We start from the raw sequence: 25,417 nt of genomic DNA, 5'->3' as shown, positions 1-25,417 counted from the left end.
TAAAGGGGCGGGGGGGGAGAAAAAAGTGACTCTAAAATTGAAACTACTGTATTCTTAGGTGGGTGAAAATTTCTGTATTTCTCTTTTATAAAAGAAGGTTGGAGAAAGAAGGGCAACAAATATTTTTCTCTAACATTCTTTGGAAACTTTTTCACCTGCAGACATAAAATGGTACATCTTAATCAACTTTGAAGTCCCTCTTCTTTCTCTCACATTTGAAGGCTCAAAGGTCCAAGTCCCTCCAAGGACAGCTTTACTAGTCTCCTTCAAGAGAGGAGGGGAGCCACATTTGAGTCGTGTCGGTCCCCTGAATCATCCAAGTGACACAGTAGATGTCCTAAGATTGCCACTTTCCTTTGATCCAGGTGAAAGGCTGCACAATCCAGGTAGGGGAGTGGAAGTCACATAGTTTGCTAATAATTTTTTTCACCCGTGACAGCGTTGTCTATATGCAGCTCCTCAGGAGATGATTCCTATTCTAACATTATCCTAAACACAACATAACTTGAAAACAAAGAACATAATTGCAGGCTACCAGGTTTTTTAAACGGAAATCAGAAATCCAAATTATAATCTACGTGGCAGCTTTGCATTAGGAAGTTAACATCACCCAGGTACTTCACACTGGATTCTGCCAACAGCTAGAGCAATGTTAGAGCTATTGTGTGGCATTCAAGTATTTCAAAGAGTTTTTAAATCACAGAATCACAGAATAGTAGGGGTTGGAAGGGACCTCTGTGGGTCATCTAGTCCAACCCTCCTGCTGAAGCAGCGTCACCTACAGCAGGCGGCACAGGACCGCGTCCAGGCGGGTCTTGAATATCTCCAGAGAAGGAGACTCCACAACCACCCTGGGCAGCCTGTTCCAGTGCTCCGTCACCCTCAGAGGGAAGAAGTTCTTCCTCATGTTCAGATGGAACTTCCTGTGCTTCAGTTTGTGCCCATTGCCCCTTGTCCTGTCGCTGGGCACCACTGAAAAGAGTTTGGCCCCATCCTCCTGACATCCACCCTTGAGATATTTGTAAGCGTTTATAAGGTCCCCTCGCAGCCTTCTCTTCTTCAGGCTGAACAAGCCCAGCTCCCTAGCCTCTCCTCGTAGCAGAGATGTTCCAGTCCCCTCATCATCCTTGTAGCCCTCCGCTGCACTCTCTCCAGTAGCTCCTCATCTTTCTTGAACTGGGGAGCCCAGAAATGGACACAGTACTCCAGATGGGGCCTCACCAGGGCAGTGTAGAGGGGAAGGAGAACCTCCCTCATCCTGCTGGCCACACTCTTCTTGATGCACCCCAGGATTCCATTGGCTTTCTTGGCAGCCAGGGCACACTGCTGGCTCATGGTTAACCTGTTGTCCACCAGGACACCCAGGTCCCTCTCTGCAGAGCTGCACTCCAGCAGGTCCGTCCCAAGCCTGTACTGGTGCATGGGGTTATTCCTCCCCAGGTGCAGGACCCTGCGTTTGCCTTTGTTGAACCTGATCAAGTTCCTCTCTGCCCAGCTTTCCAGCCTATCCAGGTCACGCTGAATGGCAGCACAGACTTCTGGTGTGTCTACCACACCTCCCAGTTTGGTGTCATCAGCAAACTTGCTGAGGGTACATTCTAACTCTTCATCCAGGTCGTTGATGAAGTTGTTTAAACAAGACTGGGCCCAGTACTGACCCCTGGGGGACATCACTTGTTACCAGCCTCCAACTAGACTCAGCACTGCTGATGACAACCCTCTGAGTTCTGCCATTCGGCCAGTTCTCTATCCACTTCACCGACCACTCATCCAGCCCACACTTCCTGAGCTTCCCTAGGAGGATATCATGGGAGACTGTGTCGAAAGCCTTGCTGAAGTCTAGGTACACAACATCCACGGCTCTCCCTTCATCTACCCAGCCAGTCATGTCATCGTAGAAAGCTATCAGATTGGTCAGGCATGATTTCCCCTTGGTGAATCCATGCTGACTACTCCTGATAACCTTCTTTTCTTCCACTTGCTTGATGATGGCCTCCAGGATAAGCTGCTCCATCACCTTTCCCAGGATGGAGGTGAGGCTGACCGGCCTATAGTTCCCTGGGTCCTCCTTCTTGCCCTTTTTGAAGATTGGAGTGACACTGGCCTTTCTCCAGTCCTCAGGCACCTCTCCTGTCCTCCAGGACCTCTCAAAGATGATGGAGAGTGGCTCAGCAATGACATCCGCCAGCTCTCTCAGCACTCATGGGTGCATTCCATCGGGGCTCATGGATTTGTGGATGTCCAGATCGCTTAAGCGATCCCTCACACAGTCCTCCTCGACCAAGGGAAAGTCATCCTCTTTGTAGGCTTCTTCTCTTACCTCCGGGGCCTGGGATTCCTGAGGGCCAGTCTTAGCACTGAAGACTGAAGCAAAGAAGGCATTCAGTAGCTCTGCCTTCTCCGCATCCTCCGTCACCAGGACACCCCCCTCATTCAGCAGCGGCCCCACATTGTCCCTAGCCTTCTTTTTGCTGCTGATGTAGTTGAAGAAGCCCTTCTTGTTGTTTTTGACATCCCTTGCCAGCTTCAATTCCAGGTGGGCCTTGGCCTTCCTCGTCGCATCCCTGCACGCTCTCACCACGTTTCTGTACTCTTCCCAAGTGGCCTGCCCCTCTTTCCACATTCCATGGACCTTTCTCTTCTGCCTGATCTCCGCTAGAAGCTCCTTGTTTAACCATGCAGGTCTCCTGCCTCCTTTGCTAGATTTCTTTCTCAGGGGGATGCATTGCTTCTGTGCATGGAAGAAGTGTTGTTTAAAGAGCGAGCAGCACTCATGGACCCCCCTGCCTTCGAGAGCCCTGGCCCACGGGATTCCTCCCAGTAGCTCCTTGAAGAGGGCAAAGTCAGCCCTCCTGAGGTCCAGGGTTTTGATCCTGCTTATCGCCCTGCTTCCTCCACGCAGGATCCTGAACTCAACCATTTCATGGTCACTGCAGCCGAGTCTACCTCTGACCTTCACGTCCTCCACCAGTCCCTCCTTGTCTGTTAACACGAGGTCCAGCAGCGCGCCTTTCCTTGTTGGTTCCTCCACCACTTGCATCAGAAAGTTATCATCGATGCTCTGTAGGAACCTCCTGGATTGCGCCTGCCTAGCTGTATGGTCTTCCCAGCTGATGTCAGGGTGGTTGAAGCCCCCCATGAGAACCAGGGCCTGTGACTGTGAGGCTGCTTGCAGCTGCCTGTAGAAGGCCTCATCAACCTCCTCCTCCTGGTCAGGTGGCCTGTAGTACACACCCACCATAATGTCACCCTTATGAGCCTGTCCCTTAATTCTAAACCACAAGCTTTCAACTTGTTCCTTATTTGCCCCCAGCAATAAGCTAAATGAATTAATCTCCACTTCTGTTTTATCTATGGCCCACAGTAAAACTCTTTGTTAGGAAGAATATTTGCTTCCTGATAAAAATTACATAGAGGTGTTGGTATGCAGGATTGTTTTGGTGAGATTGGCAATGACACAGGGATCCTATTTTTTCCTCCTCAGATCACAGCAACTCTCTGACTTTATGACTGGAAAAAGGTTACATTTGGATGTACTTTACGTCTATAAGCGCCTTCTATTTTTTCTTTTCCCTTCCAGAAGTAGAAAGCCTGTAATATAATAATTATTATTTTTCCTGATAGACAGTTTTTACATAAAAGCCCTCAAAAAAGCATAAAATTCTTCATCTCTTTTTCCTACTGAAAATTACTGAGTAATTTTCACCCAAGGATGTCTGAGCTGTTTCTCAATATCTCTGGCCCTGTAGCTTGTCTGTCAGAGGTTTGATCCAGCTGCCATGGACCAGAACAGAAGTCTCACCTATCACAGTGAATATACTTGTTTCATAAGCAATTTTGGGATGCTCACCACATGAAATCAGAGAAGAGCATCAAGCTCTGCCTTCCAAGTCAGTCAGTCACTCATTAAATTCACTTTTCAACACAGGGCTTGTGAAAGAAACTTTGCCCCTCTCATTTTTGGCTATTTCACTTCAGTTCGGGATTATTTTTTTCCCCCGCCTTGTCTGACATTTTTTTATTCCTGAGGTGACTTATTCTCACCCAATTCTTTCCGCTGTAAAGCACTTAACAAGAGCAAAACTGCTACTGAGGTGTTGCTAAATCTGTAAAAGCTTCAGTGTGTTTCTTAATAGCAGTAGGAATTATAAAGAGCTATCTGATGCTCAAACAAAAGTACTCTGTCAAAATAAATCATAGGAAGCTTTATGAAAAAGATGCACTTTGGATACTTTCCATACCTTTGTATTTTCTGCATCTGACATTTTACATACTTTTAAACAAATCTAGAAAAACTTGTGGTGATATCAATTTTCATATAAAAAGGTGAACACACATATTCCAAGTAACAAATACACCTATGCATCAACTTCACGTGCATTCTATTACACCTTATATAGGACTACGAGGTTTTGTACCATGCTTTTTTTCCACATTTATATACAGCATCTGGCTATATTATGTAGTATTAGAAAATACGAGACCTACTCATCAATGCCTTGCACCATCTGTACTCCTTGTATTCATGCAAAGTGAATGAAGATCACAGATCTTCCATTACAGTGTTCAACATCAAGGTTCATAAATCAGATTTTGTATAATTACAGTCATTTCTAAATACTAGCATATTTATATACATTTATATAAAGAAGGCACCATAGGTACAGTAAATCTTTGTGGGTTTGTAAGCACAGAAGCATTTAAAACCAGTGACAAAGGTCCTAGCTTTCAGAACCTATCACCGGATACAGTTCACTACATGGAGTTTCATATCCTTCCCATAAAACAAAAACAAAACCACAAAAACACCCCAATCACACAAGAAAATTGAAATGAACAAATATATACCTTCGAAAATTATTTTGAAAAAGTCCCAACTTTAAAAAATTGTTTTTTCCAGACATAAATGAAAAGTTCAAACTGAATTAAATACCTTGCCCTGTTCTTGCATCCTTGGTTTTCAGTATACTTACAAAAGCAAGCGCAAGAGTGCACAAGTGAGGATGCTGAATTACATTATTTATACAGGCCCAGTGGAATCAGATAGATTGGTAGTTCTTCAGATAAACCTAAAAATATTTGGTTTATTGCTGAAGATATATCTCTTGAGGGAAGAGAGAAGAGGGGAATAATTTATCTGAATGAGAGGCAAGAGGCAGAACAGTTACCTCAGTGATTAGTAGTCACTTGCTGTCTAGGGTAGAAAAATAATCCACTGCTATGGATTGCCAGCCTCAGGCTAGTCATGGTTCGCGCCGCACCTTCGGATTTAAATAGGTTTCTCTAGCATAATGTGACAGCATCATAAAATACAGGAGAGATGACCAAGCTTCTAATATGCTGGGGTATTATCCTTATGGGCTGGAATTTTCAAGCTCACCTCTTGAATACACAAACCATGTCACAGGGGACATGGCAATGGAGAGGGGGTGATGAAAGCATTGAGCCAGTACTTAAATGTGTGTTTTATTTCTGACTCTGCTATGGGCCTGCATAGAGACTATGTCCTCGGTTTCCCAGCCTTTAAAATTAATATAATAAAATTGCCTCTCTTGGAGATCTGCTCCAAGATCAGTTCAGTAAAAGACCTAGGTAGCAATATTATTACCTGCAATGCAGGGATCCTAGCCATACAATCAACATACATACGCTTGTATACACACGACACTGAGAAGTCAGATGCCTGAGTGTAAGCATCTGTTGTCATTTTAAATGATCTGAAGCATCCTATATGGTCTTAGAATCATAGAATCATTAAGGCTGGAAAAGACCTCTAAGATCATCAAGTCCAACCGCCAACACAACACCACCATGCCTACTAAATCAAGTCCTGGAGTGCAATATCTACACATTTTTTTGAACACCTCCAGGGATAGTGACTCCACCACTTCCCTGGTCAGCTTATTGCAATGCCTGATCACTCTTTCGGTAAAGAAATTTTTCCTAATACCCTATCTAAACCTTCCCTGATGCAACTTCAGGCCATTGAGGTCTTCAGCTTCAGCTCCAAAGATCTAAGGTCCTATATTGTACCAGACTATCCAGAAGTCACATATATCACAGGGAATGTAAAAAGGCACTAGAGGCCTATGTTTAAGTGCCACCATCCCACCTTTTGAAACCACAGTGATGCTTCATTCAAGTTCCTGTCAATACTTTATTCTTCTAATAGATAAAGTCCTTCTTAATTGGGAGCCATTTCTCCAAACGGAACTGCAAAGCATTAAGACAAAGGCAAGCTATTACCTTTTTAGCTGATGTCTGTAACTGTCACTGGTGTTAGTGGCACCAGTCTCTGCAGATAGCGCACCCAGAACAGACTCCCACAGTGAAGAAGTGTGTCAAAAGTAGGTATCAGCTGGTGAAGAGACATCAGACTCCTTTTAATGGCAATCACATGGTAAGTTTTGTTTATATGCTCCTCTAACTTCATAAAGAATTAGTAGTTCAGTAATCTGGTCAGAAAGTAACCCCTGGGAGAGATGCTTCTGTTACAGGATTTGTTATTGCAGGTATGAACACTTTATTGTCAATATTGAGTTCTTGCAGTATAGTTTAACACATTTCTAATGTGCAAAAACAAAGCAGTCCTGTCTGTCCTAAAACATGTGCACTGATGAAGAAACTTGGAGAGACAGGCAAATACCGAAACAGTCTGAAGTGGTACGAGAGTGTGTGTGTATATCTATTTAGGGGTGATAACAGATTTCACACCATGATCATCTAGAAAGTTAGCCAAGGAAATTACACTTAGAATTTCATTTTGCTTGTAATGAAGTACTTATTCACAGATAGTGAAACACTCCACTTTAATATAACACTGACTTAATAGCTTGTAGAAGTACCATAAGAACAAGAACAGCGAAAATCCCTACTATCTGCACCTTCCTATTTTGTCTCAAAGATGCTTAAGTGGAGACTTTTTAGAGTTTATTTTGCTTGTCTGTATCAAAGTGCATTTAAATATTCAGGAAAAAATACTGTATTTCTTCAGTCTTGCTTTTTCAGGGATATTTACCACCAACAGCACTTTTGTATGTATACCCAGGAGTTTTAGAAATTACTTCTTTGTTTTTGTGAGTCAGAGCAGTAAGACAGTGGTAAAACTCCATCTGGCAAGCAAGCAGAAGTTCATTTGTGTGTTTATGTTATCATTAAATGTTATTCAAGATTCTCATTACACTTGTCATCCTAGTGCAAGGTTAATTAGAGTTAATAAATGCTGTAATGATCCAAAAGGAAGAAAGGGCAAAGAGAGAGAAACATGCTAATTATTATCCATCCAAAATAAAGAAATTTGAAACAGGGCGTGCTGTGCAGATGGACCAATCTTGAGCTGAAGATGGAAAAAATCTGTTAGAAAGATTACACTTCCTTTAGGTTTTGATTGTAAAAGGCATATCCATAGTTCACTGGCAAATTTTAAGGAAACTATCATACGTAATGGTTTTAAAGACACAGAAGCCTTTAATCCATTGTTGACCTGCTTGGCAACTTTTAGCCAGTAAATTCATTTTTATGCTCCTTGATTTGCTTGTCTGTGGAACAGAAATAATTATTTTTATCTACTATGTGGGATCTCCTGAAGTCTCTGGAACTTCTATGAGAACTAGATGCTATTTCTATTCTTGCCCGCTAAAATGCTACAAGAATGCTAGTGCAAAAAGCTAAGAGTGAGCAGCACTATCTTGTGATAACATCAAGAATTGCTGGGTTGGGGGGGAGGTGTTCTTCTTTTGGGGGGGGGGGGTTGTTTCGTTGATTTGGGTTAGGGGGGTTGGCTATGGGGAGGTGTTTGTTTTGTTGGGGGATTTTTTGGTTTTTGGTTTTTTTTAGTGGGTTATTTGTGTGGGTTTTGTTTTTTCTTTAAACAGTGTTTGGTATCCTATTAGTACAGAATATTAGTTGTATTAGGCACTTAGCATGTTCAAAATAGTCTAGTCATTTTACTACATGGGTGTCCAAAAACCCTTGAGTAGCTAAGTAAGTACTCAAGAATTGTTTTACTTATAGAAAAAAAACGAAAGAACAGATTAAAGGAGTTTTCTTCAAAATCATAAAAAATAGTACATTACAAAGCTAAGGTATGAATAGACTTTCTCACTTATTGATCTCCCTACCTTAAGGCAGCGGCTTACTATTAACTTTTAGACTTTAACTTTTTTACATTCCACTTTTTTGCTGCCAGAACTCAAGGAAATTCGTTCTTTGTTGTGCTGTCTTACACAGTTAAAAATTTCTGATTTCTACCTGCTGTATGTAGGATAAAAATTTAAATAAATAGATTCAAATAAAGCCAAATGCAAAATGAACTCTCATACTTTTTCCACGTACATACACATATACATATACAATGATAAGAAACAGAACTGATACAAGCTTAATGTTTCAGAAGATAAAACTGCTTTTTCTCAAAGTCCTTCATAATTTTCCCTTTCCCCTGACATTTTACGCATGACTCTCTTGAAAAGTAAACTGAAAAACTGAGAAGTTTCTTTTGAATTAAACACTCCCTAATCCTGCTCTATTCCAGGAAAAGTAGAAGACTGAAGAGCCATTATGCTATTTCTTAAACATCACTGAAGTTTATGCTAGACCAGTAGAAAGCTACAAAGTCTTCTCTGACAATACATTATACTATTACTCTCCTCACATTTTTGTTTCAAGACAAGATTTTAACCGAAAGCTCCATACAAATGGCCCTGAAAATTCAAATAAAAAGGTCTTCTCAACACATAAATTTGTTATCCCCTCTCTGAATAACACCATTAACATAGGTGGATGGCCATATGTGTTATTACTTAGCTGTGGGACAACTCACAGAATCACAGAATGTTCGGGGTTGGAAGGAACCTCTGTAGGTCATCTAGTCCAACCCCCCCGCCGAAGCAGCGTCACCTACAGCAGGCGGCACAGGACCGCGTCCAGGCGGGTCTTGAATATCTCCAGAGAAGGAGACTCCACAGCCTCCCTGGGCAGCCTGTTCCAGTGCTCCGTCAGCCTCACAGGGAAGAAGTTCTTCCTCATGTTCACACGGAACTTCCTATGCTTCAGTTTGTGCCCATTGCCCCTTGTCCTGTCACTGGGCACCACTGAAAAGAGTTTGGCCCCATCCTCCTGACATCCACCCTTCAGATATTTGTAAGCATTTACAAGGTCCCCTCGCAGCCTTCTCTTCTTCAGGCTGAACAAGCCCAGCTCCCCCAGCCTCTCCTCAAAGGAGAGATGCTCCAGTCCCCTCACCATCCTCGTAGCCCTCCGCTGGACTCTCTCTAGTAGCTCCTCATCCTTCTTGAAGTGGGGAGCCCAGAACTGGACACAGTACTCCAGATGGGGCCTCACTAGGGCAGTGTAGAGGGGAAGGAGAACTTCCCTCAACCTGCTGGCCACACTACTCCTAATGCATCCCAGGATCCCTCTGGCTTTCTTGGCAGCCAGGGCACACTGCTGGCTCATGGTCAACCTGTCGTCCACCAGGACACCCAGGTCCCTCTCCGCAGAGCTGCTCTCCAGCAGGTCCGTCCCAAGCCTGTACTGGTGCATGGGGTTGTTCCTCCCCAGGTGCAGGATCCTGCACTTGCCCTTGTTGGACTTCATCAGGTTCCTCTCTGCCCAACTCTCCAGCCTGTCAAGGTCTCGCTGAATGACAGCACAGTCTTCCGGTGTATCTATCACTCCTCCCAGTTTGGTGTCGTCAGCAAACTTGCTGAGGGTACACTCTAACTCTTCATCCAGGTCACTGATGAAGAAGTTGTACAAGACTGGGCCCAGTAATGACCCCTGGGGGACACCACTAGTTACCGGCCTCCAACTAGACTCAGCATCGCTGATGATAACCCTCTGAGTTCTGCCATTCAACTCCACATCCTCTGTTCTTTGCAAGTTCCTAATTTACAGGTATGACACATTAATAATATTCATCAAACTTCTTTTTTTTCTTTTCTTAGACAAAATGTACTTGATATCTGTCTTGCCTCATAATAGTCAGTGAATAACAAATATACATTTACACCTTAAGTAATGGTTTGAGGTCATCAGCAAGACATGCAATTCTGACAGTTTGTGCCTCTGTGACCCTCTTTAAGCAACATATTTTAACTTTCATAAGTAACTTGAAGTAGGTGAGCTTGTGTTTTAGGATAAACAAGACAGAAATAAGAGAGGCTGTCATTGAGATGCAATTTATGTTTCAAATTTGTGATATTCACAGTACTCTAAATCACATGCACAAAGACCTGGAATTTCATGGTGTGTCACTTTTTTTTCTTAAAAGTAATTGGAAATCCAAATATACAGGAAGATTTCAAAAATCATAAGAGCCTGTAACAGAGTCTCTAGTCTTAATCAGCTCCTAAACCTCCTACAGATTGCATATGAGTGAGATGCCTCAGATGACAAGTCACATGGCATTTTACCTTTACATAAAATATAACTTGGTAATAATTCCTGCTTGTTAGTCATGGCAAAAGAACACATTTTAGTATAAACTCTCTCTTTGGAGGCATCACACACTTCCCTTTCTTTCATATCAAACTTTAGGAACTTAGTCTGAGTCAAGGCTGCTTCCAGTCAATGCTTTCCTTGCCATATCCTTCCCACGCACACAATTATCTTACGCTCACAGATGAGATCTTGTTAACTTGCCTCATCCCCACGATGCCAGCCTCTCATATCCACTTTTTAAATTTTCTCACATAAATATTTATGCTGACTTCTGTGTTAGACTCACATGGAACTGAAATTCCCCATAAGGATCTTCAAAAATATTTCTTAACCCTTCTCCTTTTCTGGGATGTCTGCTATTAACTTTACTGCTCCTTTTGCTGACCAACAGCAGCTTATTCTTGCTTCTTTTTTTTAATCTAATTGTTATATTTTGTCAGGATATACAGCAGGACCGTCGACTCTTCAAGATGGAAATTGTCTTTTTGTTCTGTGATTTATCCAGCAGGTAGGTAGCTATTAGATGCTAGGATCACGAATAAGAAATTATTTCTTGAAGTCTGCTGAGCGAGACAGAAGTGTGTAAGATGTCAGATTGGATAGATACTTGTATAGAGTTAAAATGTGTCTGAATCATGGCTGGAATCATAACGTCACTATTTCTGTTCTTTTATTCTGTAACTGCAAAAAACGTGAGAGTTTCAGACTATATTTAAACTTTCATATAGCAAAAATCTCTTTTCCTTTGTAATGAAAACACACTCTTTCAAGTTTAGGGTTTTTTTTTTCCCTCTCCATATTTTGAAATCAACTTTTATCTAAGCATTTGCTGCTTGCTACATCATGCAGAGAAGTTATCAGATGCATGGAGTTTAATTAAATATCAGGCAGCAGCCAAAACCTTGCTCAGAATTTTGGTAACAAGCTATGAAGCAATTTACTTCAGGTAATTGGGAGACATTTGGCTCCAGACTTCTGTCTAAAAGCCACATGGCTGACGTGAAATGAGCTAATCGGTGACTCGAGTCCAATGGCTCGAGTCCCTGTCACACCAGCCCCTCTGTCTGCTGCCTCAGTATAAAGAAGAGATGTGAGCAGGAACAAAGCACGTTTTAAACTCTCTTTCCAGCTGGGTAGAGAGAGGCAATCTCATTGCTGGAGGTCCTGATGGCTGAAGCTCAGACCAAGGTTTCCTTCCAAATTTGAAAGTCCTCATCTTCTGTGCAAGTTGGAGAACAGAATTAGGCTGTCTAATTTCAAAGAGAAAGCAGTTACCACTTTTCGTGGTTTGCTAACCTTATTTCAAGGAGCAGACACAGATAAAATATTTGTCAACAACCTATGTGTTATTCTACGTAATAGTATACACCACAGTAGTGGCGATCCAGTTTTACTGGACCGCAAGGAGTTGCAACAGTCGAAGACACAGCAAAGATGAAATTCATTCAAATAATCCCTATTAAGCACATTTTATTTGGGTCTCTGTCACAGAGCTTCAATAACAGATGTCCTTTAATAATGCATTTAAACATTCAGGTTATTCTAGGATTTCAGTCTCTTCTTCCTGGATTGTTTTGACATCTCTCCTTACAGTGACAGGCAAACTTCATCAACCGCCTCAAGTCAGACATATAAGAGAATACGGTGTCTGAAACCCTTATAAAGTTACTGCATACTCAGCCAAGACCAGTTCAAATGACAACTTGTAACTCCCACACCTAGCATGCTGCAAAATAGATATAAACAATAGTGACTGGTGGATCTTGTAAAGCTTCTGTGCTGCAGTATAACTGCTTTCTCTCCAAACCCCAGAGTGTCAGATTCTGGAATTTCCTTTAAACTAACTTGCCTAACTTTAAAAATAATTAATAATCAATTTTAATACTAAAAAACAATACTCCAGCAGATGTGTGTGCTGTGATATGCCACTCGTTCCCTGTTTGGGCATTCTGCTGTGTCACACAGGGTAACTATGGAAGAGCAGTACCACGATTATGCATATGTTCAGTAGTTCCTTTGTACAAAGATTTCCCCACTCAAAAGGTAAATCTCTCATTGTAACAGAAGACCTAATTCAGCTGAATTAAATGTAGCAAAATCTATCCATTAACAGTCCCTAAATGAAAAATAAAGTAAACATCTGTTTAAGACTTAGAGCTATGACCCATTTTCAGATTTGAAAACTTTAACAAAAATAGCATACGTAATAGATCTAGGAATAACTAAGATGGCTGTAGACTGCTATTTAAGTAATCACTAATAGGATACTAGGAAATGTTCCCGAATCTTTTGCTATTTTCAAACACACCAGTTGCTTGATTAAAAATACACCAGAGATGAATCAAAATATTCATACAAACAAGAAGACTGATCTGGTGGGATGATACAGTCAAACTCCTCAAATTACTTCCAACAATGTGCAATCATGCCAGCTCCCACATACTGTCCATCATCCCTGAAATCTAAAGCTTTCAGGAACTTCCATTCTAATGAGTTCAAAGTCATGAGCAAGATGATTAGAGATACCTTATTACAAACAAGTTCAAATCATAAATGAAAACGTAGTTCTCAAGTTTCTTATATATATGAATTTGTTAAATGACCATAAGAAAACTCATATATGTTATTTTCAGCATATTTAGGGGAAAAAAAAAAACCACACCAAGATTCTCCTTGCTATAAGAGTTTTGAGTTTTCCTTAACCTCTGAAATTGAGTAGGACTTGGATTATGGGTACATTATTACTGCCACTGGAAGATACACCCATCATGTAGAGCTGCTACGGAAAAATGTACAAGTGTATGCAACTCACAGAAAAGCTTTGTTTGGGATAAATAAAATGGAATGAAAGAAAACAATTATAATTGCACCTCAGAGTTTTGTGGGTTCATGAAACAATTGTGTGACTCCAGTAAAAAATTGGATTTAGTTAAAAATTGACCCAAATCAGTGCACAGAAGACACAGAAAAGAATAAGGATCCAAGTACTGCTAAGCTTCAAAAATCACACCTCTGACAATTAACTCAAGATAAATGCAGTTAAAACAGATCTTTAGTGTAATATTCCAAAGGAAGCTAAAATGGCTCTCCCCTAATCATTATATGAAAATGTATTTTCAGCATCAGAACAGATTAATCAAAATTTTTTCCAATGGGCTTTTTCATTGTTATTTGTGTTCTTGGTTTCTACCTGAATGCTATTTCATATGTTATCTAGTTAATTTCTTAGGCATTTCTATGTGATTAATTTTTATGTGAAATATATTAGTGAAATAACAAAATCATATGCATATTCACACATGGATGGAACAAAGCTCAGACTAGACAAGGAAATAATTTCAAGAAACAGTAAGGCTACAGCACAAAGTAGAGGCATCATTGTTTAGGACAAGAAACGAAGAATTAATTACCTAAGATTGCAGGTAGACTCTAGAAGGACCAACTGTAATTATTTAAACTGAAATTAAGACAGGACTCCAAGGGTAACACATCTAGTTGTAGGAAAAAGTTGCCATGGGATTTTTAATGTTCCTAAATATTCAGACCCACAGGGTTTTTTCTTCACTGAAAGATGGAGAATGACAAAGATGCAACTGCATCTTAGAGGTGTTACAATGGAAGAATGGGGGGGGCAGGGAGGGGGCAGACAGAGACGAGAAAGAAACCAAAGAAAGCACTGTCTTAGTTAAAAACAAATTAAATCCTTAAAAAGCGATACGATTCAAGGCCTTGCCAACTTGCATCAGATTCACAAGGGGACACTTTAGCTTTAATTTACATTGGCCTGAGACAAAGAAGTAAAAACCCAACTGAAATCTAGGTTAGATTTAAGTAATTACAACAGAATTCAGAAGATGAGTATTTTTAATTGTTTACATATCCAAATACTCCTACAAAAGTAAATCCTAAAAGCTAATGAAATACTATTTTAAGCAAATGATGACAAAAATGATCTTGGGGTCAGACTAAATTTCAGATAAAGATTAAACTGTATCTCAAGCACAGGATCATTAAAAGAAGAAAATGAAGGCATTAAGAACATGAGAACAGGCGCGAATTTTCTTCCTTCTTTTTCACTAGCTGGGAAGAAAGGATGTTGAGGAGTAGTTAACTATCAGCTTGCTCCAAGAATCAGACTGATGTGACAACCAACACGCTCCTGGGTTGCTCTGTCATATTCAATGGTTGTTTCACAAAGAAGGGAAAAAAGACATTTTCTTTTCTGCATTATTCTTTTCCTTGGAAGTAATTAACACTTGCTTAAACTCACTGATCATTTGAGCATCTCAGCGTATAAATTCTTTAGAAATACTATAGAATAGTATAATTCAGAATGATATGCCAGAGACAGATACTCATTTTTTTCTGGGGAATAACTGTTGAGATTCTTCTAAAAAGATTTAGGAAAATGTTAAATAATTTTGTAGCGCAGGGAGATTAGAAAAAACTCAAAAACAAAGAAAAGAAACTAAACACCAACAAGAATGCTCACTCCACCTCCACATAAAATTTTATAGAAAGTTGTTTGTATCAGGAATCTGTCACAGGAATGTCTTCTGATTCTCTTGAGAACTTTCTTAATAATAAAGGGGATATATCTGAAAAATATCAAATGTATTTATAGGTCTCTCTCCCATTCCTTATTCACTTGACAACATACAAGACTAAGGACATAAGCCCATACTCTGGCTCCCAGGCCTCAGTAATTCCCATGCCTGTTATCTAAATGACAGCTACACCACACTTTACAAAAGTGTCAGGGTCAACAAGCTGGTAAATCATCCAGAGTTAAAGACTGGAGTAGATCTGGAGATCTTGGTAAACCCATCAAAACTGATGCAGGCAGGTGAAATAGAGGTCAATACGAGACCTTCACTTTCCAAATATTAACATCAAATATTTTTCCAGGCTTCTACAGAACTGATTTACTCTGTCACTCCTGTTTGTGCCCCCTCAATATGCTGAGTGTTACGAGTCTGCCTGCAGTGGGGACGCTCCTCTGACTCACAGATGGGGCGTGTTGGATTTACAACATAATTCAGCCCCAACATTACAGTCTTTTTATCACTTCTTTTCCATAGTAACTTATTCTTACTCACATAACACTGATGCCAGGTTAATCTGAGCAGCTAGGTGCCAATTTGTTAGGTTATAGGAAGATCCCAGAAGAGATGCAGTTCCACATCAATTAGCTCCTTTCTGTACATGACTACAAGCAACACTTCAGATGCCTTAACAAAGTACTCAAAAAAAGCACTGTCAGAACAGCTACTTTCTTCTCCCTCCCTGCAACTCTTAGATTAGTATTATGGCAGAATTAAATCTAAGGGTAATGAATTCCAAGTACACCTCTTTATACTCACTGACATGCAGAAGTCATGTCTCATTCATTCATGAAAACTCCAGTTTTGAGCTAACACGTTTTGTATTGCCACTCGTTACTCCACATCACATCCCTGCAAGCTTTTTGGATGAAACGGACCCAAGGACTACTCTGGAAAAATCAACTTCTTTCCTTAATCACCATCTGTTCTACAAGTTTCCCACTGAAATTCAACAGTTCACAAACATGCCTGGGATTTTATAAACTGCACATATTACATGATAGCTAATTAAATGAGAATAAAACTCCCACTTTTAGACATGTGACTTGTTTTCATTTTGAAAGATGACAATGTGGATTTGACAAATACCACATAAATAGAACGTTTAGTAGAATTTTTCCACGAGCAACTCAACATTAATCTACTAGTGAAATAAAACCAAAATGGAGTATTTTCTCACAAAGGACATCCTTACATAATTGTCTGTTTTAGAAGCAAGGCAGGAATCCATCAGCTTATCTTCTATCAAGTATTCCAGAAAGTGTTATTCGAAAAATGAAGATGTTAAATCCTTCTAAGAAAAATAATACTTTTTAGATTGCAATAAGTTTGTTTTTCTCATGCATTTCTCTCATAGAAGATATACAAAAGGCAGTCTGCTTGTATTGTGAACAATAGTTACATAATTAAAAGGTGTTTTAAGTTTACTACACTACAGTAAGATTTACGATTATGCTAAAAGTTTCTAAATACTACATACTTCTAAAGTGTTTAAGGTTCTGCCATCACTAATTAAGAAATATATTAATTAAATTGATAACTGAATAAAGTGGTTAACATCAGAATAAACCAAATAGAATATGAGGCAAAAATAATTAACAGTTTCAATGGAATTTCAAATCAGAACAACATAAAAGAGAAAGAAAAAACTCTTCATGTTCCTCAGTAAAAAAAAGAAGGGTTGAATGTAGGAGTGAAGTAAACTAGAAAAGTACTATAATGAACTGACCTGTTATGAACTATAATAAACTTCCCAAAGTACTGACTTTAACTGAAATAAACAGGTAAAATTCTTCCACTACCTTCTCTTCCTTCAAATACTTCTTTATTAAGCATTCAGGTACATTTTTTCTCCCCCTAATGCAGAACATGTTCCAAGTTTGCTCATGCACTGGGCATAGACTTAAACATTAGTACAGCCTTGTTTCTCCTACTGTAGCCTGACATATGGCAAAGACATTTCGTACAGAACTAATTCTCTTTGTCTCTCATGTTCCCAAACATCTTATCTTTGCATTATGACTGACAAGCTTTAAGCTAGTCTTCCTTTCAAATTGTGTATTCTCCCTTTTTTTTTTTTAGTCTGAGCCAATGTGTGTGTATGTCCTACCTCTACTAAAACAGTAAGACTCAAATATCCTTCCAAGAATTACACACAATGCACACTTCAAGATGGAGACTCTCAACAATGAGGCCAACTCCTATCGTCTCCTTCCAACTCAGGCACCAGGCACTGAAGGCAACCAGACACAAGCGTACCCAGCTCCTACCTGCACACTCCCTGGGCAACATCTAGTTACAAAACAGTCCTATAGCATATCAATGGATTTTAAAGCGAGCTCTTTTCCACTACTGCATGAGTGTCTTTCCCCTGAATCAAGTTTTAGTTAAAACTGAATTAGTACTTCTGCACTAACGCAGAAGTAAACGTAAGATCAAAATCAGGTCATGAGGAAATCTTTCACAGGATAGACACCAGTGACCAGGTTTCCAGCTTTAACAAAAGTGTTGTTTCTGTAAAGGGATTTTTATACGTTATAATAGCAATAATGCAAAATTTAAGGAAATTACATTCCTTTTCAATGTTTTTAGAATACATAGTCTGTGACTGGGTTCTAGCCTATTTCAATCTCTAAAGGAAGCCTTTAACCCAAACCCATCTAAATTCTCGTGCAGAACTGTCATCTCCAAGCCTCTGCTTTTGGTTTCATTACTGTCTGACCCTACTGCACTAGACAGGAATAGTGAATTAGTAATGCTAAAATACGTATTTTTTAAACTACTAACGTTACATGAAACACATTTTTCCCTCCTCTAATATTTTTGAATCTTTCATATCACTATTCATTTGAGATGTGCTGACTAAAGAGATTCAACCCATACTGTCATGTAAGACATCAGCCAGCTTGGAACCACTGCCACTGAACCTGTTTCATCAGGCTTCCTTTTGGTGCTAATCTCCATTATACAAAGCATCTTTTTAAACATTCAGCATTTGTTGCCCTGGTTTCTACAGTACTGCAACACTCATCCGCAAGTTGGAACAATGAAAAAGAAATGGCATAGGAAGTGCAAAACAGAAAACCCACAGTCTTTTTAAAATGGTGTCCCCTTGGCTACTGACTGTATCATAGACTCTTAGGTCCACGTGTCAAAATTATCACACCGTCTTTTCTATACCTGAGCTCTCAAAGAGAGGATCGTAGTATGAAGCAGCAAACACTGTCTAGCTGGACAGCTGGGTAGGCTTTCCATTGGTATAGCCATATACTGTGAGTCAGTGGCAGTAACGAATCCTGTTTCTGACATTCAGCCTACCAACCCCCCAGGTATGCAATACTGGGAAAGAGGCTTTCTTCCCATGCCATAGCCTCCCAGGGCAAAAAAGGAAAGCAGCAGTTGTTACTCTGAGAGCACCACACAAATGTAGGAGGTCATATATTTAAAAGAAACAAAGGCAGACAATTTTTCACACAAACAGTTACAATATGGATGTTCTTTCCATAATGCTGTGGATGCATAGCCTTGTAAAGGCTATAACATTACAAGAACTAAAAGACTGAGTGGAAAAAAATGCAAAGAAGATAAATTTATTGAGGACAGCACAACTTTTCCTTAAAGTCCCTAAGCCACCAGTTTTGAAGGATGTGTTACTAGTACGCTCCTCACTAGTGCATCCTGCTTGCCATTGTCAGAAAGAGATACTAGGTTTTGTCTGACGCTGTTCTATTCAGCCATAAAGCATTTATTGACATCAAGAAAATATTTATTAACGTTGCTAGTCTGCATGCCCCAGCAACCCGAAGGCTGAGTGAACAACTAAAACATCTAAGCTGCTGAATATATTTCTCCCTAAAAATGAATTTATTTCAAGCTGGTTAGGACAGGTCCTACAGTTTTGTGTTATATTAAAAATATATCTTGATGTCAAAACAAGATTGGCTTCTGTCAAAAATCTGCTGCTAGAAAGTAATTTCAATGCAATGGCAGATATTTTGTTTCGGCTACCACATGCATATTCTGAATATTTATCTCCTTGCATTTTTATCTTCTTCTATAAATTTATATACTGGACACTCTGGTTCTGTGTATGATACACACACATGCGTCATGGCATTTATGCAAATGCAGATTACAATTATACTTGACTCCTCCTCCCCCCATCCAAATTGTTTCTGGCAACAGTGTCACTGAAGTAATCATAAATAGCTTTTTTTAATGTATTGGCAACTAGAAGTACCAAACCCTTCACTTGCCTAGCACCACTTAGACTGGGTAATGAAGGAGCTCTTCCCTCAAGTTCAGTGGTTTTGCTTCACTTTCAGTACATGGAAAGCGCAGAGGTGGGAACTGGAGACAAAATAGCGATGAAAGAAAATTAACCAAGAAGCATAACCCTCAATTTACCAAAAAAAGCAATTTCTTTAAACATAGATATATTCCAAGTGTTCACTTTGCCATAATACCACTATCTGAAGATTACGGAACACATTTTTAGTCTTGTGTTAATGCAAACAAAAGTCTTTGAATCAGGTTTTCTTCCTTTTTACTGATACAGATTATCACTTAATGAAGTATTTTTAACAATTCCTTCTGTTCTCCCAGTTTCAACTTCAATTTGTCCATTAATTTGTAATCTATAATCATTGACATGATATATTATAACAAGGATACATCTTTTGACCATAAAATTATAGTCATTATTTCAGATAATGATTTGTGGTTACAGTTTAGATAGACAGACATAGATAGTTTAATTTTGGAGCACTTCCTAGTTCTTCCTGTTAAAAATGAGCTACAAGATGAAAAAAAACATACATAGAAACTGAAAAGTATTTTATTTAGAGAAGGTGAGATTTTTAATGATGATCATTCTGACTATAATTAATGTATACAGGGATAGCATAGATGGACTAATGAGACAATTATCTACTATGAGAAAAATTGCATTCTAATCTATCATTTACCTTTATTATCTCTATAGATTCTCATGAAATCATCGTAGCATACAGGTATCTTACATTTGCTTGATTAGCAAATTTATAGCAGGAGACATACATATTAAGAAGAGATAATGAAAGTAGATATGAAAAGATAAGTCAAATCGCACATCTGATTGCAAAATTTCTTTTTCCGAAAGACTGCCACAAGGATGACTTTTTGTATTGTCACCGCCTGAATTAAATTAACAGTTTTAATTTATTTAAATGTGTAATGCTATTAAGAAAATTGTTTTTTAAGTATTCCAATTCCTCAGATTGAAACAATTATCATTTTTATTGTGATGTGAAGAAAGTAACTCTGTAATTAGGTCTGACACCAGAAAGTTGAATATAGTGCAATGTTTTAATTTATTTGAAATCTGGATAGATAAATATGGGTTGATATCAAGTCCTTCCTTTTCGTTTATGGAACTCTTCAGTGCAAACACTGATGCCATTCATTTTTTTATAGGGACCTACTGAACTAAATTCAGTCTTCTGGGAATTATGTGAAATGTGTCAACTGAGGATCAGAGCTCTGTGGACTACATAGTCTTAGTGGTTACGTACCATTTCCTTCAGGAAGAAAGGTTTCTCATCATACATGTGGAAGACATAAAAAGCTCTCTGTACCGTCCTTGCAAGAGCAGCATGTCTGGTTGTTATCTGCAGAAAAGCTAGATTTTGGGGAATGGCAGGGAAAACAAGTCTATTTCTGACACCAAAGGTGGATCTGAGGCATGGATAGCTGAGTAAGTAGAGGTAGAATAAGGAAACCTTTCCTCCTCAGAAATGTCATGAAGTCTCCTAATGTTACAAAGGGAACAAATAAATATTGACATTAAAGCAAACAAACAAGAAACACAGCTCTGGCAGAATTTAGACATCTTCCAGCACTTCTATACAAGACCTTCCTGAAAGAAGCAATAACTACATCAGAATTTTAAAAAAGTTTACTCTACCTCATTTATTACTATTCAGCAAACAAAAAATAGCCTACATCAAGCCTAAGGACAAAACAAGTTTCCTGTAAAACTCTCTCTTTCTCCTAACATTGTGAGCACCAGGAAGCATGCTTAAGATCTCCACGGTTAACTTCTTGCGTTGGAGAGAATTTTTAAAAGATGAGGGAGTACTAGAGGAAATGATCCCAAAAGCATTAGTGAGATCAAAAATTGGGCAATGTTGTTCATCATTTGGAACATGTATTTTTCTTTATTTGTCCCATCTTTTTCTCCTTCTGTTTATGATATGATATTTATGATCCAAGAAAAATTAATGCAGAAACAAGCATATTCACAGCACAAGCAATCAGAAAGTCTACCTACTTAATAGAATAAAACTTAACGGAGTTTTAAAAGGGAATTGGTATTGTGAATTAATTACATTATTTCAGCCAGATGAGATCTAGTTTTTCTATTTCTATGGTTTTTTAAAAAAACTTTGAGGAAAAAAAAATGAAAATATGACTAAAGGTAGCTTTTAGAGTCCTTTGCCTTCTGCATATACTGACAATCATATAAACCAGCTCAGCGATTCACCCCTGAAAAAAAATAGCTGGAATAAAGCACTGGGTAGATATGTTCCCATTTTCCTCCATAACAAGCAGCGGGGTGAGTGCGGTCGATGCAGATGTGTTCATATCCTTTTGCACATTTGAAACCTGTCTGTATAGGAGATAACGACAGTAAGTGAAAAAACACTGTTGGCAGAGGGGTATCTTTTTTTTTTTTTTAGACATGGAATAAAAGAGCAATGAAGGTAAGATAAATAGAGTGTTTGGAAATAGCAGTGAGGTCAGTGTAAAAGCAAACCTGCTCTCAGTGTCACACCGATCGGCGACTCTTACCTCCATTTCTTTGACTGTGACAGAGCTTTCAGGAATACTGGTAAGCAAGTTAGCTGTTGTGGATCAGCAAATCAATACTGACTTTACACTAGTTAAGGGATTTCCACTCTGTTCCTCTCCAAGATGTCATTTTCACTCTTTATATAAACTAGCATATATAGTCACTCATGCACATTCCCACATCAGCCAGAGGGTATTGTTAATGTAGCATGAGTGAAAGACTACCAAAAGACTGTTAGAGATGACAGGCTACACGTAACATATGAACTAATGATCACTGCTTTCAATTACTCCAACACAGGACAGAAGCAAGTTTGAGTTGCTCCCAGACTCAGGAGTGCCGTCAGCAAAGGCCCACCAGCTTGGCACCTGCTTCACACAAGCCAAATAGTTTCCCCTCAGAAATCTTTATCAAATTGTACTCATACAAAAAAAAAAAACAACAAAAAAACAAACAAAAAAAAAAACCACAAAAAAAAGCCCCCAAACAAACAAAAAAACAAAAAAAACCCACAAAAAAAAACCCCAAAACACCCCCACACATATATGCAGATCTGCAGAGTTATTTGATGCAAACTAGCATTCCGTTCTTGCTAAGCGCAAATGCCAACTAATTATCCTCTGTTAAATATTTATCTAATGGACCTTACAGAGGGAGCAGGATCTGGAAAAAAATAGTTGCTTTAATGTCTGAGATCCAAAAATAATCTGTTCAGATGGCTGAGACTGAAACACTTCAAATATAATATTAAAAAGAAAACAGAAATCAAAACTCTGACACGGTATCTGCAGATTAAATAGCTGAAGGCATGCCCAGAATCGCTACTCCATACCGGGGTGGAATGCCAGCAAAGAGGAAGAGGAGACAAGTTACTTTAATAAAGTGACTTGGATCACACCAAAACATAGCCAGTGAAGATCTTCAGAGCATCAGTGAAAGAAGCAACTGCACTTTCCCCCCTCTCTGCTCCTCAGATGCCAGGCAACCTTTGCAGAGCCCAGCAGACTTCTGCACCTCAAGCGGTTCCTGAGAGGGAAAGGCTGGGAGGTGAGGACTTGTGGGTCCAGAAAGTCCATGACATTAACGTGAAAGAATATCTGAAGATACTCCCATTTGAGGAAAAAGATTGAGCACTCCTTTTGGTTGCCACTGGGCATTAAGCTGATACTTATATCAATGAGAGAACATCTTTCTTTTGGGCCCAGTTAAAAGATAAAAATGAAAGGTAAGACTGGGCAGTGGGTGTCTGCAGTGGACAGGCACATCAGTGGGGTCCAGCAGGATCTCATGCTACTCCTGTGCTCTTCAACACATTCAGTGATCATGCAGAAAGGAGGAGATCAGTTGTCAGTCACAAAAGTCACAAAGCCAGTTGACAAGTTAGCCACAACACTAAACCAAACCAAAATTGCTTTAAAGAGCTAGAAAAGACTGCCATTATGCTGGATTACTGAGGAATACATCTTAGGTAACTATAAATGCTTTCAGAAAACATTTGTACATATTCACAAAAGACTGCATTAATTATTCTCAAACATAGAATCATAGAAAGTTTTGGGTTGGAAGGGACCCCTAGAGGTCATCTAGTCCAAACCCCCTGCAGCGAGCAGGGACACCACTAACTAGATCAGGTTGCTCAGAGCCCTGTCCAACCTGGTCTTGAATGTTTCCAGGGATGGGGCCTCCACTACCTCTCTGGGCAACCCGTTCCACTGTTTCACAGCCCTCATTGTAAAGAACTTCTTCCTTATATCCAGCCTAAACCTACCCTGTTTTAGTTTAAAACCATTACCCCTCATCCTGTCACTGCTGTCTCTACTAAAAAGATTGTCCCCATCTTTCCTATAGGCTCCCTTTAAGTACTGAAAGGCTGCAATCAGGTCTCCCCGCAGCCTTCTCTTCTCCAGGCTGAACAAGCCCAACTCTCTCAGCCTGTCCTCATAGGAGAGGTGCTCCAGCCCTCGGATCATTTTTGTAGCCCTCCTTTGGACCTGCTCCAACAGTTCCATGTCCTTCTTATGCTGAGGGCTCCAGAGCTGAACGCAGTACTCCAGGTGGGGTCTCACCAGAGCAGAGTAGAGGGGCAGAATCACCTCTCTTGACCTGCTGGCCACGCTTCTCTTGATGCAGCCCAGGACACGATTTGCCCTCTGGGCTGCCAGCGCACATTGCCGGCTCATGTCCAGCCTTTCGTCTATCAGTACCCCCAAGTCCCTCTCAGCAGAGTTGCTCTCCATCCTTTCAGCCCCCAGCCTGTATTGATACCAGGGATTACCCCGACCCAGGTGTAGGACCTTGCACTTAGCCTTGTTGAACCTCATGAGGTTCACACAGGCCCACCTCTCCAGCTTGTCCAGGTCCCTCTGGATGGCATCCCGTCCTTCTGGTGTCTCGACCGTACCACTCAGCTTGGTGTCATCTGCAAACTTGCTAAGGGTACACTCGATGTCGCTGTCCATGTCACTGATAAATATATTGAACAGCACCGGTCCCAGTACGGACCCCTGAGGGACTCCACTCGTCACTGGTCTCCATCTGGACATTGAGCCATTGACTACTACCCTTTGGCTGCGACCATCCAACCAATTCCTTATCCACCGAACGGTCCACCCATCAAATCCATGGCTCTCCCATTTAGAGAGAAGGATGTTGTGGGGGACCATGTCAAAGGCTTTACAAAAATCCAGATAGATGACATCCATTGGTTTTCCCTTGTCCACCCTTGTTGTTACACCATCATAGAAAGCCACTAGGTTGGTGAGGCAGGACTTGCCCTTGGTGAAGCCATGCTGGCTGTCTCGAATCACCTCCCTGGCCTCCATGTGCCTTAGCATATCTTCTAGGAGGATCTGTTCCATGATCTTCCCAGGCACAGAGGTGAGGCTGACAGGTCGGTAGTTCCCAGGGTCTTCCTTTCTACCCTTTTTGAAAACGGGCACAATGTTTCCCTTTTTCCAGTCACTGGGAACTTCCCCTGACTGCCATGACTTTTCAAATATCATGGAGAGTGGCTTGGCAACTACGTCAGCCAGTTCCCTCAGGACTCTGGGATGCATCTCATCAGGTCCCATGGACTTCTGTACATTTAGGTTCTGCAGGAGGTCCTGAACCTGGTCTTCACTTACAGCTGGAGGGATTTTACCCTCCTGGTCTCCTTCATGCCATTCATCGACTTGGGAGGGGTGAAGGTGTCCTTGTTCTGTGGGGAGAATATCACTATGTGCTTATTGTTCAAATACTTTTTCCCCAGGTACTCACTACTGGCATGTGTCAGTGATAATTTAGTGGGTCTTTGGTTTGACTCTGTACATGCACTTCTGTGTTCAATTAAAATTAGAATAATGTACCAAAAACCTTCTCCCTTCAGGACAGCTGCAAGATGAGACATTTTTGCACTCTGTCCAGAGTCTTTTCCTCCTTAAAAGAGTACCTGGATTTGTATGGGAAAATATTTCTTTGCTGATTACAAAAACCTTTTCGAATCCAAAGCTCTTCACACAAGCGGCTCTACCACACAGCCATAGAAAGCTTCCCCCCC

The sequence above is a fragment of the Opisthocomus hoazin genome, chromosome 5, assembly GCF_030867145.1.
Source record: "Opisthocomus hoazin isolate bOpiHoa1 chromosome 5, bOpiHoa1.hap1, whole genome shotgun sequence".
Lineage (NCBI taxonomy): Eukaryota > Metazoa > Chordata > Aves > Opisthocomiformes > Opisthocomidae > Opisthocomus > Opisthocomus hoazin.
The sequence above is the reverse complement of the archived record's forward strand: the minus strand, read 5'-3'. Positions refer to the sequence as shown.